At 39.4% G+C, this 22,171-nt stretch overlaps 1 protein-coding gene across 1 annotated transcript in view; it reads right to left on the reverse strand.

The window, feature by feature from the left end:
* MTFR1 (mitochondrial fission regulator 1) overlaps positions 1-22,171 on the reverse strand; it is a 79,748-nt gene that overhangs the window by 46,731 nt on the left and 10,846 nt on the right. The gene's annotated exons all lie outside the window — the stretch shown is intronic.

Here is a 22,171-nt window from a genome sequence, read left to right on the forward strand (position 1 = left end):
CCATGTGGCCAGGGCTGAAATAATTATTTTAGAATTTTTACTGTCTGCAACATGTCTCACAAAATAAGTACAGTTTAAAACATTTTAAGACTGTAAATTTTTTACTTAAGAAAAAATATATTTTGCTTATAATCAACTTTGAGTAAACTAACGGTACAAACTTTTTTTAAGTACGTATATTTTTTCTAGTTAGGGTTTTTAGCTGGAAACAACAAAAACCCATTTGTTGGGTTTGCAGGAACTACATTTAAGAAAAGATAGGTAGTAGATAACAATTGTACCAGAACCTGACTTATAAGCTATGTAGCCAGGAAACACATCCAGAACTGCAATAGAATTGGTCCTGGAAAGACACTAACTACTGCTACTGCCACCCCTGACAGGACAGAATCTACCTCATCCCATTTTTCAGTCTTACTGGCTCTGCTGCTGTCCATACTGGTGGCGTTTGCTTGGCTAAATCTACCCAACTGTAGTTATAAGAAGGTTCTGCCACTCACCCCCCAAAATAAAGGAGTTCTAGAAATATGGAGAAGGAATTCAGATGCTAGAAAGACAAAAGTCCTTTCATACTCATTTGAGTACTATAACTCCTGCCGCTCACCCCCTCCTTGTCAATATACTGTATATTTGATAAATTAAATTGTTAATTCGTAAGATATAAACTAGTTTACTGAAGCAATTGGTCTCCAATGGAACAAGGAGTTCACACCAGACTATAAATCAGTGCACCACTTACCTGTCAAGGCAGTCTTGCTTAAACAATAACAACAACAACAACAACAACAACAAAATCTAGCTGAACAAGAGTGTACTTAGTGATATAAAGCTTATAATCTATCCCTGACCAGTTTGACTCAGTCGGTTGGGCACTGTCCTGCAAAGTAAAAGGTAACCATTCAATTTCCAGTCAGAGCACAGGCTTGGGTTGCTAGTTTGGTCCCCAGTCAGGGTATGTGTGAGGGGCAACAGATAGATGTTTCTCTCTCACATATGTTTCTCATCCTTTCTTCCTCCCTTCTCTGCTCCCTAAAAATAAATAAATAAAATATTTTTAAAGATAGTGTGATTTACACTTTGAGAAGAATTTTATGAACTACAGAGGATGCAGGGAAAAAATAAAGGTGCCACAAATATACTAGATACTGGGTGAAACATGTAAAAAGTGCCAGGCCCTAATGACAGACGACAGTATGTAATAGATTCTAAGTGTTGCCAGGCATATATAATTTATTGATAACTATAAAACGGTCATTACTAGCATTTTGGTGACACATATATTTTAATGTTACCAACATCTATTATCGCCTGTAAGAATGCTTTTGTGAGTTAATGGGAATAAAAAAGAATAAAGAGCAAAAATAATATCAAACCTGAAAACGACTGACAAAAAAAAACTGGTCAGAGAAAAAGGATAATTTTATGTAAAATTTAAAAACCTATAGCTTTAAAAAAAGAGATACAACTTAAGGTACGCAAACTTTAGGTGTCTAGCTTGATGAATTTTTATGTGTATATATCTGTATAGCCACCACCCACATCAAGATAATAAACTTTTGCAGAATCTCAAAAGCTCTTTTGGACCTCTACACAGCAGATGTTCATTCCTCCCCTATCTAACCACTATTTTAACTTTACAAGCACATATTAAATTCTGTTGTAGGTCTGGTAAACTATAAATCAGAAACAAGGAAAGTTCTTCAACTAGCACCAAAACATGAGAATTAAACTTTTAATCACCTAAATTAGGGAAGTCATCAGATCTTAAAGGGTTCACACACAAACCTACTCACTTGCTCCAAGCTCCTGCATAGGCAGCAGATTAAAAAGTGCCTGGGGCATATGAGGACTTAAAGGGAATAACGTCAAGATAGGGCAGCAGGGGCAAAGACTGGTGGGAACTCTCTCAGGAGACAGAGGTGCTGGCGGATGCCATTATCCCTTTGTTGAGATTTTCTCTCACTTTGCAGGCCCAGTGCAGGCAGGTACAAAATCTGTTACTCTTTATTAACCTGGCTAACACCTGTTGCCCTGCCCTGTAGTTTCCCTGAGACCCCTCACCAACCTATTCTAGTCGCTGGGTTGACATTCTTCCAGCATCTCGAAACATTATGACAAGTAGCAGCCAACCTTGGGTGCACACTGCATTTTCTCCCAAACACCCTCAAGCCTAGCACAGCAGTTACCAACTTCTGCTTGCCGTGTAGTGCTAATCAAGTGGCCCCAAGCCTGGCACAACCAGTGACCAGCTTCGACTTGAATCATAGCTCCTACAAAGAGGCCATAAGCCTGGCAAAAGTGGTAACTGGCCTTGGCTTCCATCATAGCCTCTCCCAGCACCTACATGCCCTGCATAAGCAGTGACCAGCCAAAGCTTGCACAATCACTACTATTAAGCAGCCCCAAGAGTTGCACAGCAGTGACTGATCTCAGACATCATTGGCTGGCCTCAGCCTACCCCAGAGCCCCTCCCATGTCCAGCACAGCCACAGCAGGCCAAGGCCAGCTTCAGCCACACCATAGACCCTCCTAAGAGGCTCCAGTTCAGACACGACTGGCCTGCAACCACACCAGACTCCACCTAAAAATTCCACAACCCAGAAACCTGACAGGCTGCTGTGGCTGGCACCAGAGCTCTGTTAAGCAACTCCCACACAACAGCCTATCCACTATAGTTTTGGTCCATACTCACAACCAGTTGGCCTAAGGGACAACTCCACCCAACAATGTGCCTGCAGCAATCTCAGTACAACTATAAAAGAAGGGCACATACAACCCACATGGGAACTTCCCTGGAGCTCTGGTGAACAGGGGAACTGCACCCCAGGGCCCCATAAGACACTTTCTACATAAGACCTCCCTTTTGATACTGAGACACATAACAGATATACTTAATACATAAAAACTAACAGATACAGCCAAAATGAGGAGACACAGAAGTCCCCAATGAAATGGACAAAACTCCAAAACAGAATAAGACAAAATGGAAAACAAGCTATTTACCAGACAGAGTTCAAACAATGGTTATAAGGATGCTTAACAAACTCAGGACAAAAATAGGTGAATTGAGTGAGAACAGAGAAATAGAAAATATAAAAATAAATGTATACATTAACTGAAATGAAAAAGATACTATAGGGAATTAATAGCAGATTAGAAGAACAACTTCGTGAAATGGAAGACAAGGTAGTAGAAATCACCCAATGGGAACAGCAAAAAGAAAAAAAGAATCCAAAGAAATGAGAACAGTCTAAGGACCACCTAGGACATCAAATGCAGCAACATTTACATCATACGGGTCACAGAAGGAGAAGAGACAGTAGGGGATAAAAACCTATTTCAAGGGGAAAAAAATGATGGAAAAGTTCTCTAATCTGGAAAAGAAATAAACATATGAGTCCAGGAAGCACAGAGCTCCACATAAAATGAATCCAGAGAGGTCCACATCAACATCATATTTAAAATGCCAAAAGTTAAAGAGGAAATGATAAAAATAGCAAGAGAAATGCAGCTAGTTAAGAACAAGGACGACCACATAAAGATATCAGCAGATTCATCAACAAACACTTGACAGTCCAGAAGGGAATGGCACATATATTCAAAGTAATGAAATGAAAATACTTTTTTTTTTTAACTATTTACTTTTTTTTATTGATTATGCTGTTAGTTGTTCTATTCCCCCTTTATTCCCCTCCACCCTACCCCCCATCCCCACCATCACCCCCCTTTAGTTTATGACCATGTGTCTCAAGTCCTTTAGATTCTATATTTCCCATGCTATTCTTGCCCCCCCATCTATTTTCTATCTACTGTCTATGCTACTTATTTTCTGTACCTTCTCCCCCCCTTCTCCTCCTCCCACTCCCCTGTTGCTAACCCTCCTTGAGATCTTCATTTCTATGTTTCCACTCCTGATCTAGCTGTCCTTTTAGTTTGCTTTCGTTTTAGGTGTGGTTGTTAATAACTGTGAGTTTGTTGTCCTTTCACTGTTCATGTTTCTTTAACTTCTTTTTCTTAGATAAGTCCCTTTAACATTTCATATAATAAGGGCTTGGTGATGATGAACTCCTTGAATTTGATCTTATCTGAGAAGCACCTTATCTGTCCTTCCATTTTAAATGAAAGTTTTGCTGGATAGAGCAATCTTGGTTGTAGGTCTTTAGATTTCATGACTTGGAATACCTCTTTCCAGCCCCTTCTTGCCTGTAAGGTCTCTTTTGAGAAATCCGCTGACAGTCTGATGGGGACTCCTTTGTAGGTGACTGTCCCCTTATGTCTTGCTGCTTCTAGGATTCTCTCCTTCATTTGAATCTTGGCTAATGTAATTACGATGTGCCTTGGTGTGTTTCTTCTTGGGTCCAACTTCTTTGGTACTCTCTGAGCTTCCTGGATTTCCTGGAAGTCTATTTCCTTTGCCAGATTGGGGAAATTCTCCCTTTATTATTTGTTCAAATAAGTTTTCCACTGGTGGCTGTGCCTTTCCCCCTTCTGGTACCCCTATAATTCGGATGTTGGAGCGTTTTAAAGATGTCCTGGAGGTTCCTAAGACTCTCCTCATTTCTTTGAATTCTTGCTTCTTGACTCTTTTCTGTTTGGCCATTATTTGCTTTCTTCTGATCCACTCCATTGATTTGAGTCCCAGTTTCCTTTTCATTGCTATTGGTGTCCTGTGCAATTCCATTCATTTCAATGAGTTTCGCCTTCATATATTTGTCTAATTTGTCCGTATAATCAACCAGTTCTGTGAGGATCCTGATCACCAATTTTTTAAACTGTGCGTCTGTGAGTTTTGCTATTTCTTCATCGCTTAGATTTATTTCTGGGGCTCTGAGATCCTCCTGCGCCATTCTTGGTCTGTTCTGGCCCTTTAAGTGTGAGAAGCCGGCGGCTTGGATTCCCAGGTCGCTGGGTTGTGACGCTGTATGTGGGGGCGTGGCCAGAGCGGGGAAATGGCGACCCCCTCTGCCGCTTCTCACAGCTGGGTGCGGAGGAGCAGTGCCTTAGGTGGTTCACCTGGGCCGGGCCACTCAGAGTCGCTGGGTTATGACGCTGTATGTGGAGGTGGGGTCAGAGCAGGGAAATGGCGGCGCCCTCCACTGCCGCTTGCCGTGGGGACCTGCCGGCCTGGTCCAACCGCCCACTTCCTCGCCTGTCCACCCTCGCACAAATGCGCGACCTCAGTCAACACGCAGCCCCGGCCCGGCTGTCTCCCCCCGAGGTCGCTCACCTGGTTGCTCGCTGGGTCGCTCACTAGGTCTGACCCTGCGTCTGGATTCCGCGGGCCTGAGTGTGTCTGGCCGAGTCCTCCTGTGCAACCCTGCTCCGCCAGCCGCTGGTTTCGCCCCTTACCGGTCAGGCTGAAGAATTTGTTGTTAACGGACTTCCGAAAAGTTCAATTTTCCATGTTCTGGCTGTGTTTTCTGTTGCTAATATTTAGTTTTCTCTAATCTTGGTTGTGGGAGAAGGCACGGCACATCCACCTATGCCTCCATCTTGGCGGAAGTCCCGAAAATACTTACATCTAATAATATCTCTACCCAGCAAGGTTATTATTCAGAATTTCAGGAGAGACAGAGTTTCCCAAGACAAAAAGAGTTTATCACCACAAAGCGAACATGTCTAGAAGTCTCCTTTAAGGGGGAAAGAAAGGGTAAAAACTAAAAATAAGATAGGAAAGATAAAATCTTACTGATAAAAACAAACAGTAAAACTAGTGTATTAATCATAAGGCTAGTTTGAAGGTTAAAATACAGAAAAGCAGTGATCATGTGCAAATACGGTAATAAACTAAGGGATATATTACACACACACATAAGATGTACAATATGACAAAAATGAGAGAAGAATGAGTATAAAAAAGGTAGACTTTAAGAATGTGTTCAAACATAACCAACTTAAAACAGACCGCCAAAACACATAATTTTGGTACATATGAATCTCATGGTAACCACAAAACAGATATGCCTTTGACATTGATGTACTCATCAATGTCAATGGGCAGATCATCCAGACAGAAAATAAACATGGAAACAATGGCCTCAAATAACACATTAGATCAGATGCACTTAACAGACACTTGCAGAACATTCCACCACAAAACAGCAGAATGTACATTCTTCTTGACTGCAAATGAAACATTTTCAGAAGACAACACATTAGGCTGCATAACAGTCTCAATAAATTTAAGAAGACTGAAATCATATCAAGCGTCTTCTTTGATAACAAAGATATGAAAAGGGAAATCAATTCAAAGACTCCTGGAAAAAACAGGGGCATGTGAAATGTGAACAATACGCTACTAAAGTCTATGAGTTAACAAGTTCAAGGATAACATCAAGAGAGATCCAGAGAATAATAAAAATAAAACACAACAATCCAAAATCTATGGAAATGGTAAGAGTAATTCTAAAAAGAAAATTCATAGTGCTGCAGGCCAGCCTCAAGAAAAAGAAAAATCTCAAAAAATCAACCTGATCTTACACCTAAGGGAACTAGAAAAAGAACAAAGCTAAAATGAGTAAAAGAAAGAAAATAATAAAGATGGGCATCGTTCCAATATGCCAAGGTTGCGCGTTTGATCACCCAGGTCAGTGCACATACAAGAATCAAACAATGAATGCATAAATAAGTAGAACCACAAATCAATATTTCTCTCTCTTCTTTCCCTTCTCTAAAATCAGCTTTTTAAAATTTCTTTAATATAATAGATAAGATCAATGTAATCAAGAGCTGGTTCCTTGAAAAGACAAAGAATAATGACAAAGCTTTAGCCAGACTAATGAACAGAAAAAAAAGAGGCAAAAAAAAATCAAAAACAAAAATGTGATGACAGCACAAAAGGCAAAAATTATAAAAAACATACCATGCATTATTATTTCAAGAAACTAAACAATGTAGAAAAAACAGATAAATTCCTATATACACACAATCTTCTGAGACTTAACAAGGAAGGAACAAAAATCTGAAGAGACAGAATCAGTAATCAAAAGACTGCCTAGCCCTGACCAGTATGGTTCCGTTGGTTGGGTGTTATCACTCAAAGAAAAAGGTCATGTCTGATTCCTGGTCAGGGTGCATGTCTGGGATGTAGGTTCAGTTTGTGTTCAGGGTGTCTACAAGAGGAACTTTATTGGTTTCTCTCTCACATCCATGATTCCCTTCCTCTGCTTCTCCTTCTCCTTCTCTAGCTCTAGCTCTAGCTCTAGCTCTAAAAAGAAGTAAAAAAACTAAATTCCTGGGCCAAATGGCTTCACTGGTGAACCACCAAACATTCTATCTTTTAAACTATTACTACCAAAAAAAAAAAAAAAAAAAAGAAACTGAAGAAGAAATTTCCCATACTCATTCTAAGAGTCCAGCACTACTCTGATACCAGCATTAGACAAAGACACTTCAAAGCAATAAAATTAACTTTTGGCCAAGATGGAGGCATAGGTACATACATTTTGCCTCCTCCCACAACCAAAAGAAGGACAACAACTAATTTAAAAACAAAAAAATAACCAGAAATGTCAGGAAATCAAATTGTATGGAAGTCTGACATCCAGACTGGTAGGAGGGAGGTAGGAAGGGCAGAGACAGGAAGCAGTGGCAGAGAGGATACACAGTAAGGTGGTGGCTGGCGGAGTAGGCAGGCAAAATAGCAGCTAGCGGACAGGGCAGTCCCACATTTGCAAGTGGATAAACTGAGAGAAACAACTGGGGAGAGTGACAGATTGCGTAACTCAGGGTGCCAGTGTGGGGAAATAAAGCCTCAAAACCTTTGGTTGTAAAAACCTGTGTGGGTTGAGGTCAAGGGAGAAACTCCTAGCCTCACAGCAGAGTTCACTGGAGACACCCACAGGAGAAACCCACCTATCTGAGATTAAACACCAGAAGGGCCCAATTGGTTTGTGGGTAGTGGGGGAAGTGACTGAAAGCCAGCAGAGAGCCAAGTAAGCGGCACTGTTCTCTCTCTGAACCCTCCCCCACATATAGAACCTCAATGCAGCCATGTGGGTTGCCCAGCCCTGGTAAATACCTAAGGCTCTGCTCCTTACTACGTAACAGGCCCACCTAAAAAACAAGAAAAAGAAAAAAAAAGACTGAAATAAAAGAACAGATCAAAGCTCCAAAAATAGAACTAAGTGATGAAGAGATAACCAACCTATCAAATACAGAGTACAAAACACTGGTAATCAGGATACTCACAGAAATGGTTGATTATGGTCGCTCAATAGAGAAAAAATTAAGGCTATGCAAAGTAAATAAAGGAAAATGGGGATACAAAGGATACCAACAGTGAAGGGAAGGAAACCATGGGACTCAAATCAAGGAGATGGACCAGAAGGAAGAAAAAAACATTCGACCAAACAGAAAGGAATGAAGAAACAATAATTCAAAAAAATGAGGAGAGGCTTAGGAACCTCCAGGAAAACTTTAAACGTTCCAACATCCGAATTAGAGGGGTATCAGAAGGGGAAGGCACAACAAAAAATGGAAAAATTATTTGAAAACATAATGAAGGAGAACTTCCCCAAGCTGGCCAAGGAAATAGACTTCTGAGAAATCCAGGAAGCTCAGAGAGTCCCAAAGAAGTTGGACTCAAGAGGGACACACACCAAGGCACATCATAATTACATTAGCCAAGATTAAAATGAAGGAGAGAATCCTAAAAGCAGCAAGAGATAAGGGGACAGTCACCTACAAAGGAGTTCCCATCAGACTGTCAGCTGATTTCTCAAAAGAGACCTTACAGGCAAGAAGGGGCTGGAAAGAGGTATTCCAAGTCATGAAAGCCAAGGATCTACAACCAAGATTGCTTTACCCAGCAGACCTATCATTTAGAATGGAAGGACAGATAAAGTGCTTCTCAGATAAGACCAAATTAAAGGAGTTCACCATCACCAAGCCCTTCTTATATGAAATGTTAAATGGACTTATCTAAGAAAAAGAAGATAAAAAATACGAACAGTGAAATGACAGCAAACTCACATTTATCAACAACCACACCTAAAACAAAACAAACTAAGAGACAGCTAGAACAGGAGCAGAACCACAGAATGGAGATCATATGGAGGGTTATCAACAGAGGGAGGTGGGAGGGGGAAGGGGGAGAAGCTACAGGGAATAAGTAGCATAGACATGTAGGTAGAAAATACATAGGGGGAGGGTAAAAATAGTAGGGGAAATACAGAATCTAAAGAACTTTGCAGACCCATGTACATGAACTAATGGGGGAAATGCTGGTAGAAGTAGGGGTACAGGGCAGAGGGGGGTAAAGGGGAGGAAAAATTGGACAACTGTAATAGCATAATCAATAAAATATATTTGAAAGAAAATTACAGGCCAACATCCCCAATGAACATAGGTGCAGAAATTAAAATTGGAGCAGATGAAGCAGAGGATCAAGGCAGAGATCTGGAAAATAAGGAAGCAGAAAACCAATAGAATAGCAAAATGAAAAAAGAACCCATAAAAGTGAGGATAGTATGAAGAGCCTGTGGGACAACTTCAAGCACACCAACATTCACATCATAGAGGTACCAGAAGAGGAAGAGAGAAAGCAAGGAATTGAAAACCTATGTGAAAAAACGACAGAAAACTTCCCTAAACCAGTGAAGGAAATAGACATACAACTCCAGGAAGTGCAGAGAGGCCCACAACAAGACATGTCATAATTACAAGATAAAAGATTAAAACAAAGAGAGAATATTAAAAGCAGCAAGTGAAAAGCAGTTAGTTACCTACGAGAGAGTTCCCATAGGACTGTCAGCCGATTTTCCAACAGGAACCTTGCAGGCTAGAGGGAGTGGCAAGAAATATTTAAATTAAAAGCAAGGAGCTACAATCAAGATTACTTTACATAGCAAAGCTATCACTTAGAATCGAAGGACATATGAAGAGCTTCCCAGACAAGAAAAAGTTAAAAAGAAACCACCAAACCAGTATAACATAAAATGTTAAAAAGGGTCTTCTTTGAAGAGAAAAAGTTGAAAAAATATGAATGGCAATAAATACATATGAATAAACAATTGAATCTAAAAATCAAAATAAATGAAGAAGCAGAACAGAAACAGATTTACAAATACCAAGAACCTTTTGATATTTGCCAGATGGAAAAAAAGTGGGAGAATGGGTGAAAAAGGTAAACATAATTGAAAAATTAAAAAAATATATACATATATAAATAAATAATAAAATGTCTATATTACCCCCAAAAATCTGGAGTCAATGCAATCTCTGTTAAAATACTAATGGCATTTTCCAGAGAACTAAAACAAATAATCCTCACATTTATATGGAATCACAAGACCTTGAATAGCAAAGCAATCCTGAGAAAGAACAATGAAGTTGGAAGTATCATAATACCTGCTTTCAAACTATACTACAAAGCTATAGTACCCAAACAGCATAACTCTAGCACACACACACACACACACACAGACACATTGATTAATGGTACAGATGAGAGAGAGCACAGAAGTAAACTCAGGCTTATATGCTCAATTAATCTATGACAAAAGAGGCAAGAATATACAATGGAATAAAGACAGTCTCATCAATGAACAGTGTTGGGAAAATGAACTGATACATACAAATGTACAAATGATACTTGACTACTTTCTTACACAATATATAAAATGAAAGTCAAATTGGATTAAAGCGTCTTTGCAGTACACAAACAACAGTATGGCGATTACCAAAGTAAAAGGGTGGGGGGGTAGGGGAGGTAGAAGAGTAGGATAAATTGTTATGGAAAGAGAACTGACTTTGAGTGGTGAAAACAATACAATACAAAAATGATATATTATAGAATTGTACATCTGAAACCTTTAAAATTTTATTAACCAATGTCATAACAAATTCAATACATTTTTAAGTAACTCTTTGCAGTATTGTTTTAGATATCTCTCTTAAGTTAAAGACAACAAAAACAAAAATAAACAAACGGGACCACATCAAACTAAAAAGCTTTTGCACCAGAAAGGAAACCAACAAAACAAAAAGGCAACCTACCGAATGGGAGAACACATTTGCAAATGATATATCCCATAACAGGTTAGTGTCCAAAATACACTAAAAACTCATATAGCATAGCATTAAAAAAAGAACAAAAAATAATTCAATTAGTAAATAGGCAAAGGACCTTAACACACACATTCCTCCAAAGAGGAGGACATAGAGATGGCCAACAAACATGAGAAGATGCTCAATATCAATAATCATCAAGGAAATGCAAATCAAAACCACATTATCACATGAGATAATACTGAGATTTACATCTCACACCTGACAGAATGACTATTATCAAGAAGACAACAAAGAATAAGTGTTGGCAAGGAATGTTGAAACAAAAACCCTGGTGCAACATAAACTGGTATAGCCTCTATGGAAAAACAGTATGAAGCTTCCTCAAAAAGTTAAAATCAGAACTATCATTTGTCCCAGCAACCCCACTTCTCGGTATCTATTTGAAGAAACTGAAAACACTACAAAAGATATAAAGCCTCTTATGTTCACTGCAGCATTATTTACAGTGGCCAATATATTGATGCAACCTAGGTGTCCATCAATAGAGTAATGAATAAAGAGGATACATGCAATGAAATATTACTCAGCCATGAAAAAATGAGATCAGAGAAAAAGACAAATACCATTATTTCATTTATATGTAAAGTAAAAAATACATGAACAAAGCAAAACAAAACTCATAAATACAGCAAACAAACATTTCGGTTGCCAGAGTGGAGGTCAGTGGAAAGGTTGATGAAAAAGATAGAGAGGACTAAGTACAAACAGTTATAAAATTAGTCACAGAAATGCAGAGTATAACATGGGTAATATAGTCAATAATATTGTAATAACTATGTATAGTGACAGATGGTTACAAGACTTAATGTGGTAATCACTTCATAAAGTCTACATATGTGCAATTACTATGTTGTACACCCAAACCTATTATAATACTGTGTATCAACTATAATTTTAAAATATATATTTTTTAAAGTGGTTCCTGCCCTGGCTGGTGTGGCTTAGTGCATTGAGTGCTAGCCTGAGAAACAAAGGGTCGCCAGTTTGATTCCTGATCAGCACACATGCCTGGGTTGTGGACCAGATTCCTGATGGGGGTTGCTCCAGAGGCAACCACACACTGTTTCTCTCCCTCTCTTCCCCTCCCTCTAAAAATAAATAAATAAAATCTTTAAATAATAGAGAAGATTAAAATAATACAATACAATACAATACAATACAATACAATACAATACAATACAATACAATAAAAACCATTCCTCAAAGGTAAAACTAAAGGGCACAAAAACAGATCAGTATTTGCCAGGGGTTGCAGTGCAGGAAAGGGCTAACTACAAACACAAGGAAAGTTTTGAGAAATTGGAACTATTAATATATCTTGAATGTGGTGGTAGTTACATGATTGTTCATCAAAGGAGTGTTTGCCAAACTATGTGAATCTTGCTGTATTATACCTTCATTAAAAAAATAACAACAAAAAACCCTTCTTTGAAAGTACTTGCCAGTGTGCTAGGTGATTTCAATACTTTCAGAGATGGTATGTACTCAGTAGAGTATTGTAAAAGTCCATTCATATAAAGATCTAACACAGGCAAAACTAAAGCCTGAGGGATTTCTGAGGGCGCCTGCAATGTTCTAGTTTTTGAGATAAACACTTGAGTGTGTTTACTCTTTGAAAACTTAAAAAATGTACCTTACATATTTTTCTTAATGTAAGTTACGCTTTAAGTTTTAAAAAAACACATAGCAAGTTATGCAAGTTTCAGAAATTTCTTTATATGGTTTGTACTGCTTTAGCCAATGCTACGAAGCATGTTTTATTTTCACTTAAAACCCAATCCAGAAGTTAAGAAAAATATTTCACCTTCTAGCTTTCACTCAGACACTCTTCTGATCCACTCCTTGATCATATATTGAGACCTTCAGCCTTCTCTCCCCTGTAATTTTCATGAACCTAATCAATCCCTTCCTACCTTTACTTTCTTCTATCCCATACAGCCAAAAATTACCGTATTTCTTGGACCATAAGACTCACCTAGGTTTTAGAGGAAGAAAATAGAAAAAAAATTTCTGAAGCAAAAAATGTGATAAAATATTTAATAATATAAATAACATATTTCACCAATGTAAATGTAAACAGAACTCAACAGCAGCATTAACAACCATTATTCCTCCCAAATTTGGGGGGTCGCTGAGTGGGTCTTTATAATCCAAAAAATACAGTGCTTGAACAACTGCTTGCCAATATTTTCAATTCCTTGTTCTACTGTCTTATTTAATCTGAAAGTCTTAACCTGATGAATCCAGCAGCCTACATTTCCTCCAATTGCACTACAGGAAAATTACTGACTTTGATGTTGCCACAAATGTACTACCCCCAATTTCAACTGTGCCCTCACTGCTGCAAAATCTCTGTCCTACCCGAATATCTCCAACCCCTCCTTCCACCATTTCTCAGCAAACAACCAAGCATACTACTCCAAATAAAAGAAGTCATCTGAGAGGAAATCCCTCAACATCCTAACCACTCCACCTGCCATATACACTCATCTGCATCTTTTCTGACCCCCATTTTCTATTGTCCCTCCTTCCACTAAAGTGCTTAGGATACACCCCCTCACCTCACAGATCTCAATACATGGGCTTCACCCTCTAACAGGGGTGTCAAACTCATTTTCACCATGGGACACATTAGCCTCGCAGTTGCCTTCAAAGGGCTGAATGTAATTTCAGGACTGTATAAATGTAACTATTCCTTAACAGTTAAGCAAGAGCTCAGCACGGCCACCTGGGTAGAAACAAGGTGCCCTGCCAGATAAAACAAGGTGGAGGGCTGGAATCGGCCCGTGAGACTTGTGTTTGCCACCTGTGAACTGTTATATAAATTCTCTTTTTTCCTCTCTCTTGTTAACTTGAATCATATGCCATCTCTGGTTTCTACCATCGATACTTAAAAGAAATAAAAAATGGAACTCTTTAATGTTCCTCCTAAATCTTTTGCTCAAATGTGTTCCCCACCTCAGAAAATGGCATCCACATTGTCAGTTATTCCTTCTTTCTCCTTAATTTTCTACACTGAGTCAAGTTGTTTTCCCCTCTAAATATATCAGATTCCATTGCCCTTACTGATATCCTAATACTGCGCTATTATAAAAAAAAATATTAACTACTGCTCCCTGCCCATACCTTAATTTCACTCTCCATTTTCTATTCATTCCCAATATTGAAGTAGGTCTTCTATGATCTGGTCTCTCTGTTCTTTCCTATTTTCCACATCTTTCACGCTCTATTTTTTGATCCAGTCATACAAATAATTTTAGAAATTCAACATGTTGTCTGGACTTTTATCTAGTATTCTACCTCCCCACTGTACCTACACCAGGCTAGCCCCTACAAAGCCTTGGTCTCAGCTTAGCTATCACCCCCTCCAAGAGGTTTTTCCTGATCAATCAGGATCAGGGCCATCCAGCATGTTTTCCCCTACATAGTACATTAAATGTATCAGGTTTTCAAACCCTCTTAATGTGAGTGATCTCTTGGGCTCAATAAATGAAGAGAGTTGCACAACATAGTTCTCACCTTCATGGTTAAAAAAGGAATAATGTCAATAATTATTATAGTTATATAATCAGATTGTAGAGTGCAAAAAGCTTCCTTCCATAAATTATTTTTTAATGGATTCAAATGTACAGATAACCTTTTTAAATGTATGCTAGGTATACTTTCCAAGAGCATTAAAATATTTTAAATACTCTGTCAAAAAATAAAGAACAAAAAAACAAAGTACCTAAACTGCTTACCTCCTCTATTGCATTTTAATCACCTTAAAAACAAAAACTCTCATTCATCACAGTGATCCCAGCACTTAGTACAGTATATGGTATATAACAGTTGCTCAAGTAATATTTGAATATTAAATGAAAGGTGCCTAAACCTTTTTTTACACTATTTCAACTACAAGAAAATACATAAGAATTTTGCTTCCACTTACTTATAGGTGATCTAGGTAATTTCAAACAAACCTTCCTCTCACTGAGGACAAATGAACTAGCTAGACAAATTCATCTATTTGAAAGCATCCAAGAACTACCAAGACGAGAAAGTATAAACAGGCCAAAAGTTGGTTCTTGGAAAAGACTAATAAAAAGGACTGATCTCTAATGGACTTCATCTAATAAAAAGAGAAGGCACATACTACCAGTACCAGGAATGAAAAAGGTCAATCACTACAGATCCTACAGGCATTAAGGAAAGCATAAAAGGCAAAACAAGATGGCAATGGAGTAGGTAGGAGTTACACTCACCTCCTCCCACCAAACTGAAATCGGAACTAAAAGATTGAAAAATTGACCCAAGTAATCAACTGAAGACTAGCTGCACTGAAATCTTACCACTAAGAAGCCACACTGAGAATGGAAGAAAGGGTGGAGATGCAAAAAAAAAAAGAAAGAAAAAGAAAAAAAAAACTGGCCCAGCACCCACCTGTAGCAGCTGAGAATCCCTAGGTATATGTCAGCTGCAAAGGTTCCCCTGAGGAGTGAGGTGTCTAAATCCCACACCAGGCTCCCCAGGTGAAGCACCAGAGCCAGGAAGAGGAGCCCACAAAACATCTAGCTGTGAAAAATCATTCAGGATGGGATTCTGTCCTGTCCACTAGGGAGAGATGGGAGTCAGCTAGAAACCCAGATACCCTCTTAAAATACCCAGATACCCAGCACACAAAATATTCATAGCCACTCTCCCTGAGCTCCAGTGGAGGGAGTATGGCTCAGAGTGGAACAGAGTTGTATAAGGAGAGATGGGGTTGTGTGGCTCCACAGAGAAAGATGAAGAGAGAGCTGCCAGAATTCTGGGGCTGGGTACCTCTCCCACATCACAGATGCAATCTTTTTTTAAATGGAGCACTACCCTCCATATGGCATCAGCCTAAGGGAATACAATAGTCCCACCACCCTACCCTGCAAAATGCTCCGCCCACCATTCTTGCTCTGCAGAGGAGTGGCTGTTTGAGTCTGGAGTGTAGAGATCTGTGCAGACTATGGGGGTGCCAGTGATTGAGTTGTCTGGAGCCAGACTCCCCTCCTTCTGCAACCTTGAACAGCACCACTTCATTATGCAGGATCCTCTAGCCCCACCCTCCTGTCTCCCAGTGGACCTGCATTGCTGAGAGCTTAGGCACTCCAGGTCTGAGCAGAATCCTGTACAAACTGAGTTGCATGGCTCTAGGACAAGGGATATTTTTTCCTCACATACTCAACTGGTATAGAGCCTTCTTTCCACATGGCCAAATCTTAGTCTGTTTGGGCCTAATAAACTGCTGACTGCACCCTGATGACTCCCGGAGATCCCACTCTACCACAACGGTCTGTGGGAACTAGGCAGGTGTCTACTCACTCTGGTACACCTGTGACTTTTGATGAATGGACTCAGACCCAACACTGGCATCAAGTTTAAATCTGTATCAGTCTGCTGAATACCACTCGCCCCTATCTGGTGACTCACTGAGAATCTACCCTACAAAACTCACATACCACCAAAAAGCTCTTTCAGTGACTGAGCCTAACAGGTAGCTGACAGGCAGAGGCAAATGGAAGTGGATCTCAGGGTGCCTTGGGCCTTTTGCTGACTTGCCTCCAGGTTTACCGCTCATGTAAACCAGCCTTGATGCACAGCTTGACCTTTCCCACACATACCCAGGCCCACCAGAGGAAGCCACAAACCGTGGATCACTGTGTAGTTACAAATAGGTTGCACAGGGCCAGTCATAGGCAGCATCTAAAATTGACCTACACTGGAGTCCCTCCCAGGAGGCCCCAGGACCAATATACCCAGTAGAAAGCTTAGGACAACATCAGAGCAAAATTCAACTAAGCCCCACAAGCAGCAAATTGAAAGGGAAATCTTAGCAGGCACCAGACCCTGCTGAGGCAAATCCCACTTTGTGTGACCAGCACCCACACAGTACCTCGTAAATTGTGGTTGAGGTCGATCCTCATAGTAATCTAGCCTGAGGGCTGACTGGAAGCATGGGCAGGACAGCAGGGATCATACTCAACCACAACAGGAAGGCTCACACGAGGCACAGTTCTGGAGCACCCAGCTTAGGTGATCAAGAGACTTCGTCACTGAGTCCTAAAAGACAACAGCTACACACGGCCACCCTTACCAGGACTGGGAGACATAACAGATCTACCTAACACACAAAAACAAACATAGGCAGCCAAAATGAGGAGACAAAGATACATGCCCCAAATAAAAGAATAGGAGAAATTACTGGAAGAAATAAAACAGAGGCAAGCGATCTAGCAGATATAAAATTCAAAATAATAATTATAAGGATGCTTAAGGAACTTAGGAGGGATGGATAAACTCAATGAGAACTTAAACAAAAGATAGTAAGCACAAAAGACACAGAGACCAAAAAAAAAAAAGAACCAGTCAGAAACGAAGAATACAATATCTGAAATGAAGACTACACTAGAAAGAAATAGGTTAGATGAAGCTGAAGACTGGATCAGGAATTTGGGAGGTAAAGTAGTTGAAAATACCCAATGAGAGCACAAAAAGAAAAAAAAAGTGAAAATGAGCATAGTTTAACAGACTGTAGGGACAACATCAAACGTAACAGCCACATCATAGAGATACAGAAGAAGAGAGAGAGCAAAGTACTGAGAGCCTCTCTGAAGAAATATGGCTGAAAACTTCTCTAATCTGGTGGGAAAAAAAGATACACAAGTTCAAGAAGAGCACAGAGTGTTAAAAATGATGAGCCTAAAGAGGCCCCCCACCAAGATATATTATAATTAAAATGGCAAAAGTTAACAACAAAGAATCTTAAAAGCAGTAAGAAAAAGACAATTACTTTCTCTCATTAGACTGTCAGCTGATGGACTCTCAACAAACATTTCAGACCAGAAGGGATTGGCATGAAATACTTAAAGTGATGAAAATCAAGGACCTACAACCAAGACTACTTTACCCAGCAAAGCTATCATTTAAAGTTGAAAGAGAAGAAAGAGCTTCTCAGAAAAGAAAAGGCTAAAGGAGTTCATTAACACCAAGCCAGTATAACAAGAAATGTTAAAGGGTCTTCTTTAAGGGGTGGTGGGGGGACGCAAAGGACATGGTTATAAAAAGTAAAATGTCAATGAATACATTCCTATCAATAATCACTTTAAATGCAAATGGCTTAGCCCTGGCTGCAGTGGCTCAGTGGATTTAGGGCCAGCCTGAAAACAGAAGGTTCAATTCCCAGTTAGGGCACTACTGCGTTGCTGGCCAGGTTCCTGGTTGCGGGTGTTCCAATCACTGTTTCTCTCCCTTTGTTTCTCCCTCTCTTCTCCTCTAATAAAATCTTTAAAAAGGGTTCCCAGTCAGCTTCTGTTGGTTTGCACCTTCCCACAGACAAAAAGCATACATTGATCCCCTCTCCCCTCCCAAATAAATAAATAAAATCTTTAAAAAAAAAAAAAGATATAGGGTAGCTGAATAGTACAAGAAAATAAGACCCATAGCCCTGGCTGGGTAGGTCAGTTGGTTAGAACATCATCCTGTCCATGAAAAGGTTGTAGGTTCAATTCTTGGTCAAAGCACATAGCTAGGTTGCAAGTTTGATCCCTAGTCCGGCACATACGGGAGGCAACCAATTAATGTCTCTCTCTCTCATCAATAATCATATCCTTGGGCAAAGGAAAAAAGAAAACAAGACCCATATGTAGGCTGTCTACAAGAGAACCACCTCTATATGAAAGACACACACAAACTAATACTAAAGGGATTAAAAAAGATGTTTTATGCATATAGAAATGAAAAAAAGCTGGGGTTGCAACACTTATATGAGAAAAAGCAGATTTTAAAACAAAGACTACAATAGGAGATCAAGAAGAATACTACATAATGGTAACAGAAGCAATCCAACAAAAGGATTTAACCCTCGTAAACATGCATGCAGCCAACACAGGAACACCTCAATATACAAAGCAAATTGTAACGGACATAAAGGGAGAGAGCTATAGTAATGCAGTCACTGTAGTGGATTTTAGCAGCCCTTTGACATTAATGGATAGATCTTCCAAACAGAAAATCAACAAGGAAACAGCAGCCTTAAATGACACACATCAGATGGATTTGATTGATATTTTCAGAGAATTTTACCACAATGCAGAATACAGTCTTTTCAAGTGCACATGGAACATATTCTAGTTGAGACAACATGCCAAAACACAAACAAGTCTCAAGAAATTTAACAAGACTGAAATCATATCAAGCATCTCCTCTGACATAATGGTATCAAATAGAAATCAATTACAAGAAAAAAAAAAACTAGGAAACACATAAACCATGAAGGGTAAATAACCTGTTAACTAAAACTATGACTAGGTTAGCAATGAGATTAAGGAAGAAACCAAAAGATACCTTGAGACAAATGAAAACACAAAACCTAAAATCTTTGGGACACAGTGAAAGCTGTCCTAAGGAAATTCATAGCATTACAGGCCTACCAGAAGAAGCTAGAAAAACCTCAAATAAACAATCTAACCCTACATCTAAAAGAATTAGAAAAAGAACAACAAGAAAAGGCCAAAGTGAGCAGAAGGAAATAATAAGAATCAGGAGAAAGAAAATAGAACCTTAAAAAACATATATATATATATATATAAAAGATTAATGAAACTAAAAGCTAGTTCTTTAAAAAGATGAACAAGATTAATAAACTTTTAACCAGACTTACCAAAAAAAAGGAGAGGACCTAAATAAATATCAGAAATAAAAAAGAAGAACTGACACCACATAAATAAAAAGGATTTTAAGAAAATATTATGAACAACTGTATGCCAAGAAATTGAACAAACTGGACAAAATGGGGAAACTCCTAGAAACCTAACATCTCAGAGTGAATCAAGAAAAATCAGAAAAATCTGAAGAGAAAAATCACTAATAAAATCACAGCAGTAGTCTAAAAAACTCCCAACAAACAAAAGCCCTGGACCAGATGGCATCACAGGTGAATTTTACCAAGCATTACAAGAACTAACGCCTCTCTTCCTCAAACTATTCCAAAAAATTCAAGAGAAAGGAAGACTCCCAAGTTCATTTTACTAGGCCAACATTATCCTAATTCCAAAACCAGATAAAGACACTACAAAAAAAAGAAAATTACAGGGCAATATCACTGATGAACATAGATGCTAAAATCCCCAACACAATATTTGCAAACTAAATTCAGCAATATATAAAAGATCATACACCATGATCAATAGGATTTGTTCCTGGGATGCAAGATTGGTACAATATTCACAAATCAATTAATGTGATACACCATATAAACAAAATGAAGGCTAAAAGTCATATGATCATATCAATAGATGCAGAAAAAGCATTTGACAAAATCTAGCACCCATTTATAATAATAAACTTTCAGCAATGTGGGAATAGACAGAACATATCTCAAAATAATAAAGACCATATATGAAAAACCCACAGCCAACATCATACTCAATGGAAAAAAGTAAAAGCATTTTTCTTAAGTAAGGGCACAGACAGGGATGTCTGCTTTCACCACTCTTATTCATCATACTACTGAAAATCCTAGCCACAACAATCAGAAAAGAAATAAAGGTATCCTAACTGGAAAGGAAAAAGTAACACTATCCTTATTTCTAGATGAGACAATGCTGTATATAATGAACACTAAAGATTCCACTAGCCCTGGCTGGTGTGGCTCAGTGGATTGAGTGCTGCTGGCCTGTGAACCAAAGAATCACTGGTTCGATTCTCAGTCAGGGCACATGCCTGGGTTATAGGCCAGGTCCCCAGTGGGGGGCGTGCAAGATGCAACCACACACCGATGTTTTTCTCCCTCTCTTTCTCCTTTCCTTCTTCTCTTTCTAAAAAATAAATAAATAACATCTTTAAAAAAAAAAGATTCCACCAAACAACTTCTGGAACTGAAAAATGAATTCGGTAAAGAAGCAGGATACAAAATAAATATCCAGAAATCAGTTGCATTTTTATACAACAATAATGAACTATCAGAAAGGGAACTGAGCCATTTACAATTGCACTAAGAAATACCCAGGAATACCCTGGCTGGTGTGGCTCAATGTATTGAGTGTGAGCCTGAGAACCAAAGCATTACTGGCTTAGGACTTCCGCCAAAATGGAGGCATAGGTGGAAACACTGTGCCTTCTCGCACAACCAAGTTTAAAGACAACAAAGTTATAGTAACAAAATACACAACCAAAACACAGAACATTGAACTATACGCTAGTCTGACAACAATGAACCTTTCAGCCAGACTGGTATGAGGGGCGGAGCCAGCAGCGGAGTGGGGTCAGGCAGGAAAGATCCACTGGACTGACCCAGGCACGTGACACAGGCACCAGGCAGCCGTGGGTGGATCCCAGGTGTGGAGTAGCAAGGAGCGGACCCACTGAGGGTGCAAGGCGGCAGGCTGACCACGGTCACACATTCACACAGATAAACCAGCAAAGGAGCAAGCAGTGAGACAGACCGCGCAGGCCCCAGCGGCGGGAAGCAGCGGAGGGGCGGGAAGCAGCGGAGGGGACTGTCACTGCCCCCTTTGACCCCACCCCCACATACAGTATCACAACCCAGCGACCTGGGTGGCCCCACCCAGGTGAACAACTAAGGCTCCACTCCTCATACCTAACAGGTGCGAACAGAGCAAAACATGCCTCAAGAAGGACTCAAAGCCCCAGAGCCCATAACTCTAAGCAACAAAGAAATAGCCAAACTTTCAGATGCACAGTTCAAAACACTGGTGATCAGGATCCTCACAGAACTGGTTGATTTTAGTCACAAATTAGAGGAACAAATGAAGGCTAAACTAATTGAAATGAAGGGAAATGCACAGGAAACCAATAGTGATGGAAAGGAAACTGGGACTCAAATCAATGGAGTAGACCAGAAGAAAGAAAAAAATGACCAAACACAAAAGGATGAAGAAATAAGAATTCAAAAAAAGGAGGACAGGCTAAGGAACCTCCAGGACATCTTTAAATGCTCCAACATCCGAATTATTGGGGTACCAGAAGGGGAAGAGGAACAGCCACCAGTGGAAAATTTATCTGAACAAGTAATAAAGGAGAATTTCCCCAATGTGGCAAAGGAAATAGACTACCAGAAAATCCAGGA

The sequence above is a fragment of the Artibeus jamaicensis genome, unplaced genomic scaffold (assembly GCF_021234435.1).
Source record: "Artibeus jamaicensis isolate MK-2021 breed Jamaican fruit bat unplaced genomic scaffold, CSHL_Jam_final scaffold_916, whole genome shotgun sequence".
Lineage (NCBI taxonomy): Eukaryota > Metazoa > Chordata > Mammalia > Chiroptera > Phyllostomidae > Artibeus > Artibeus jamaicensis.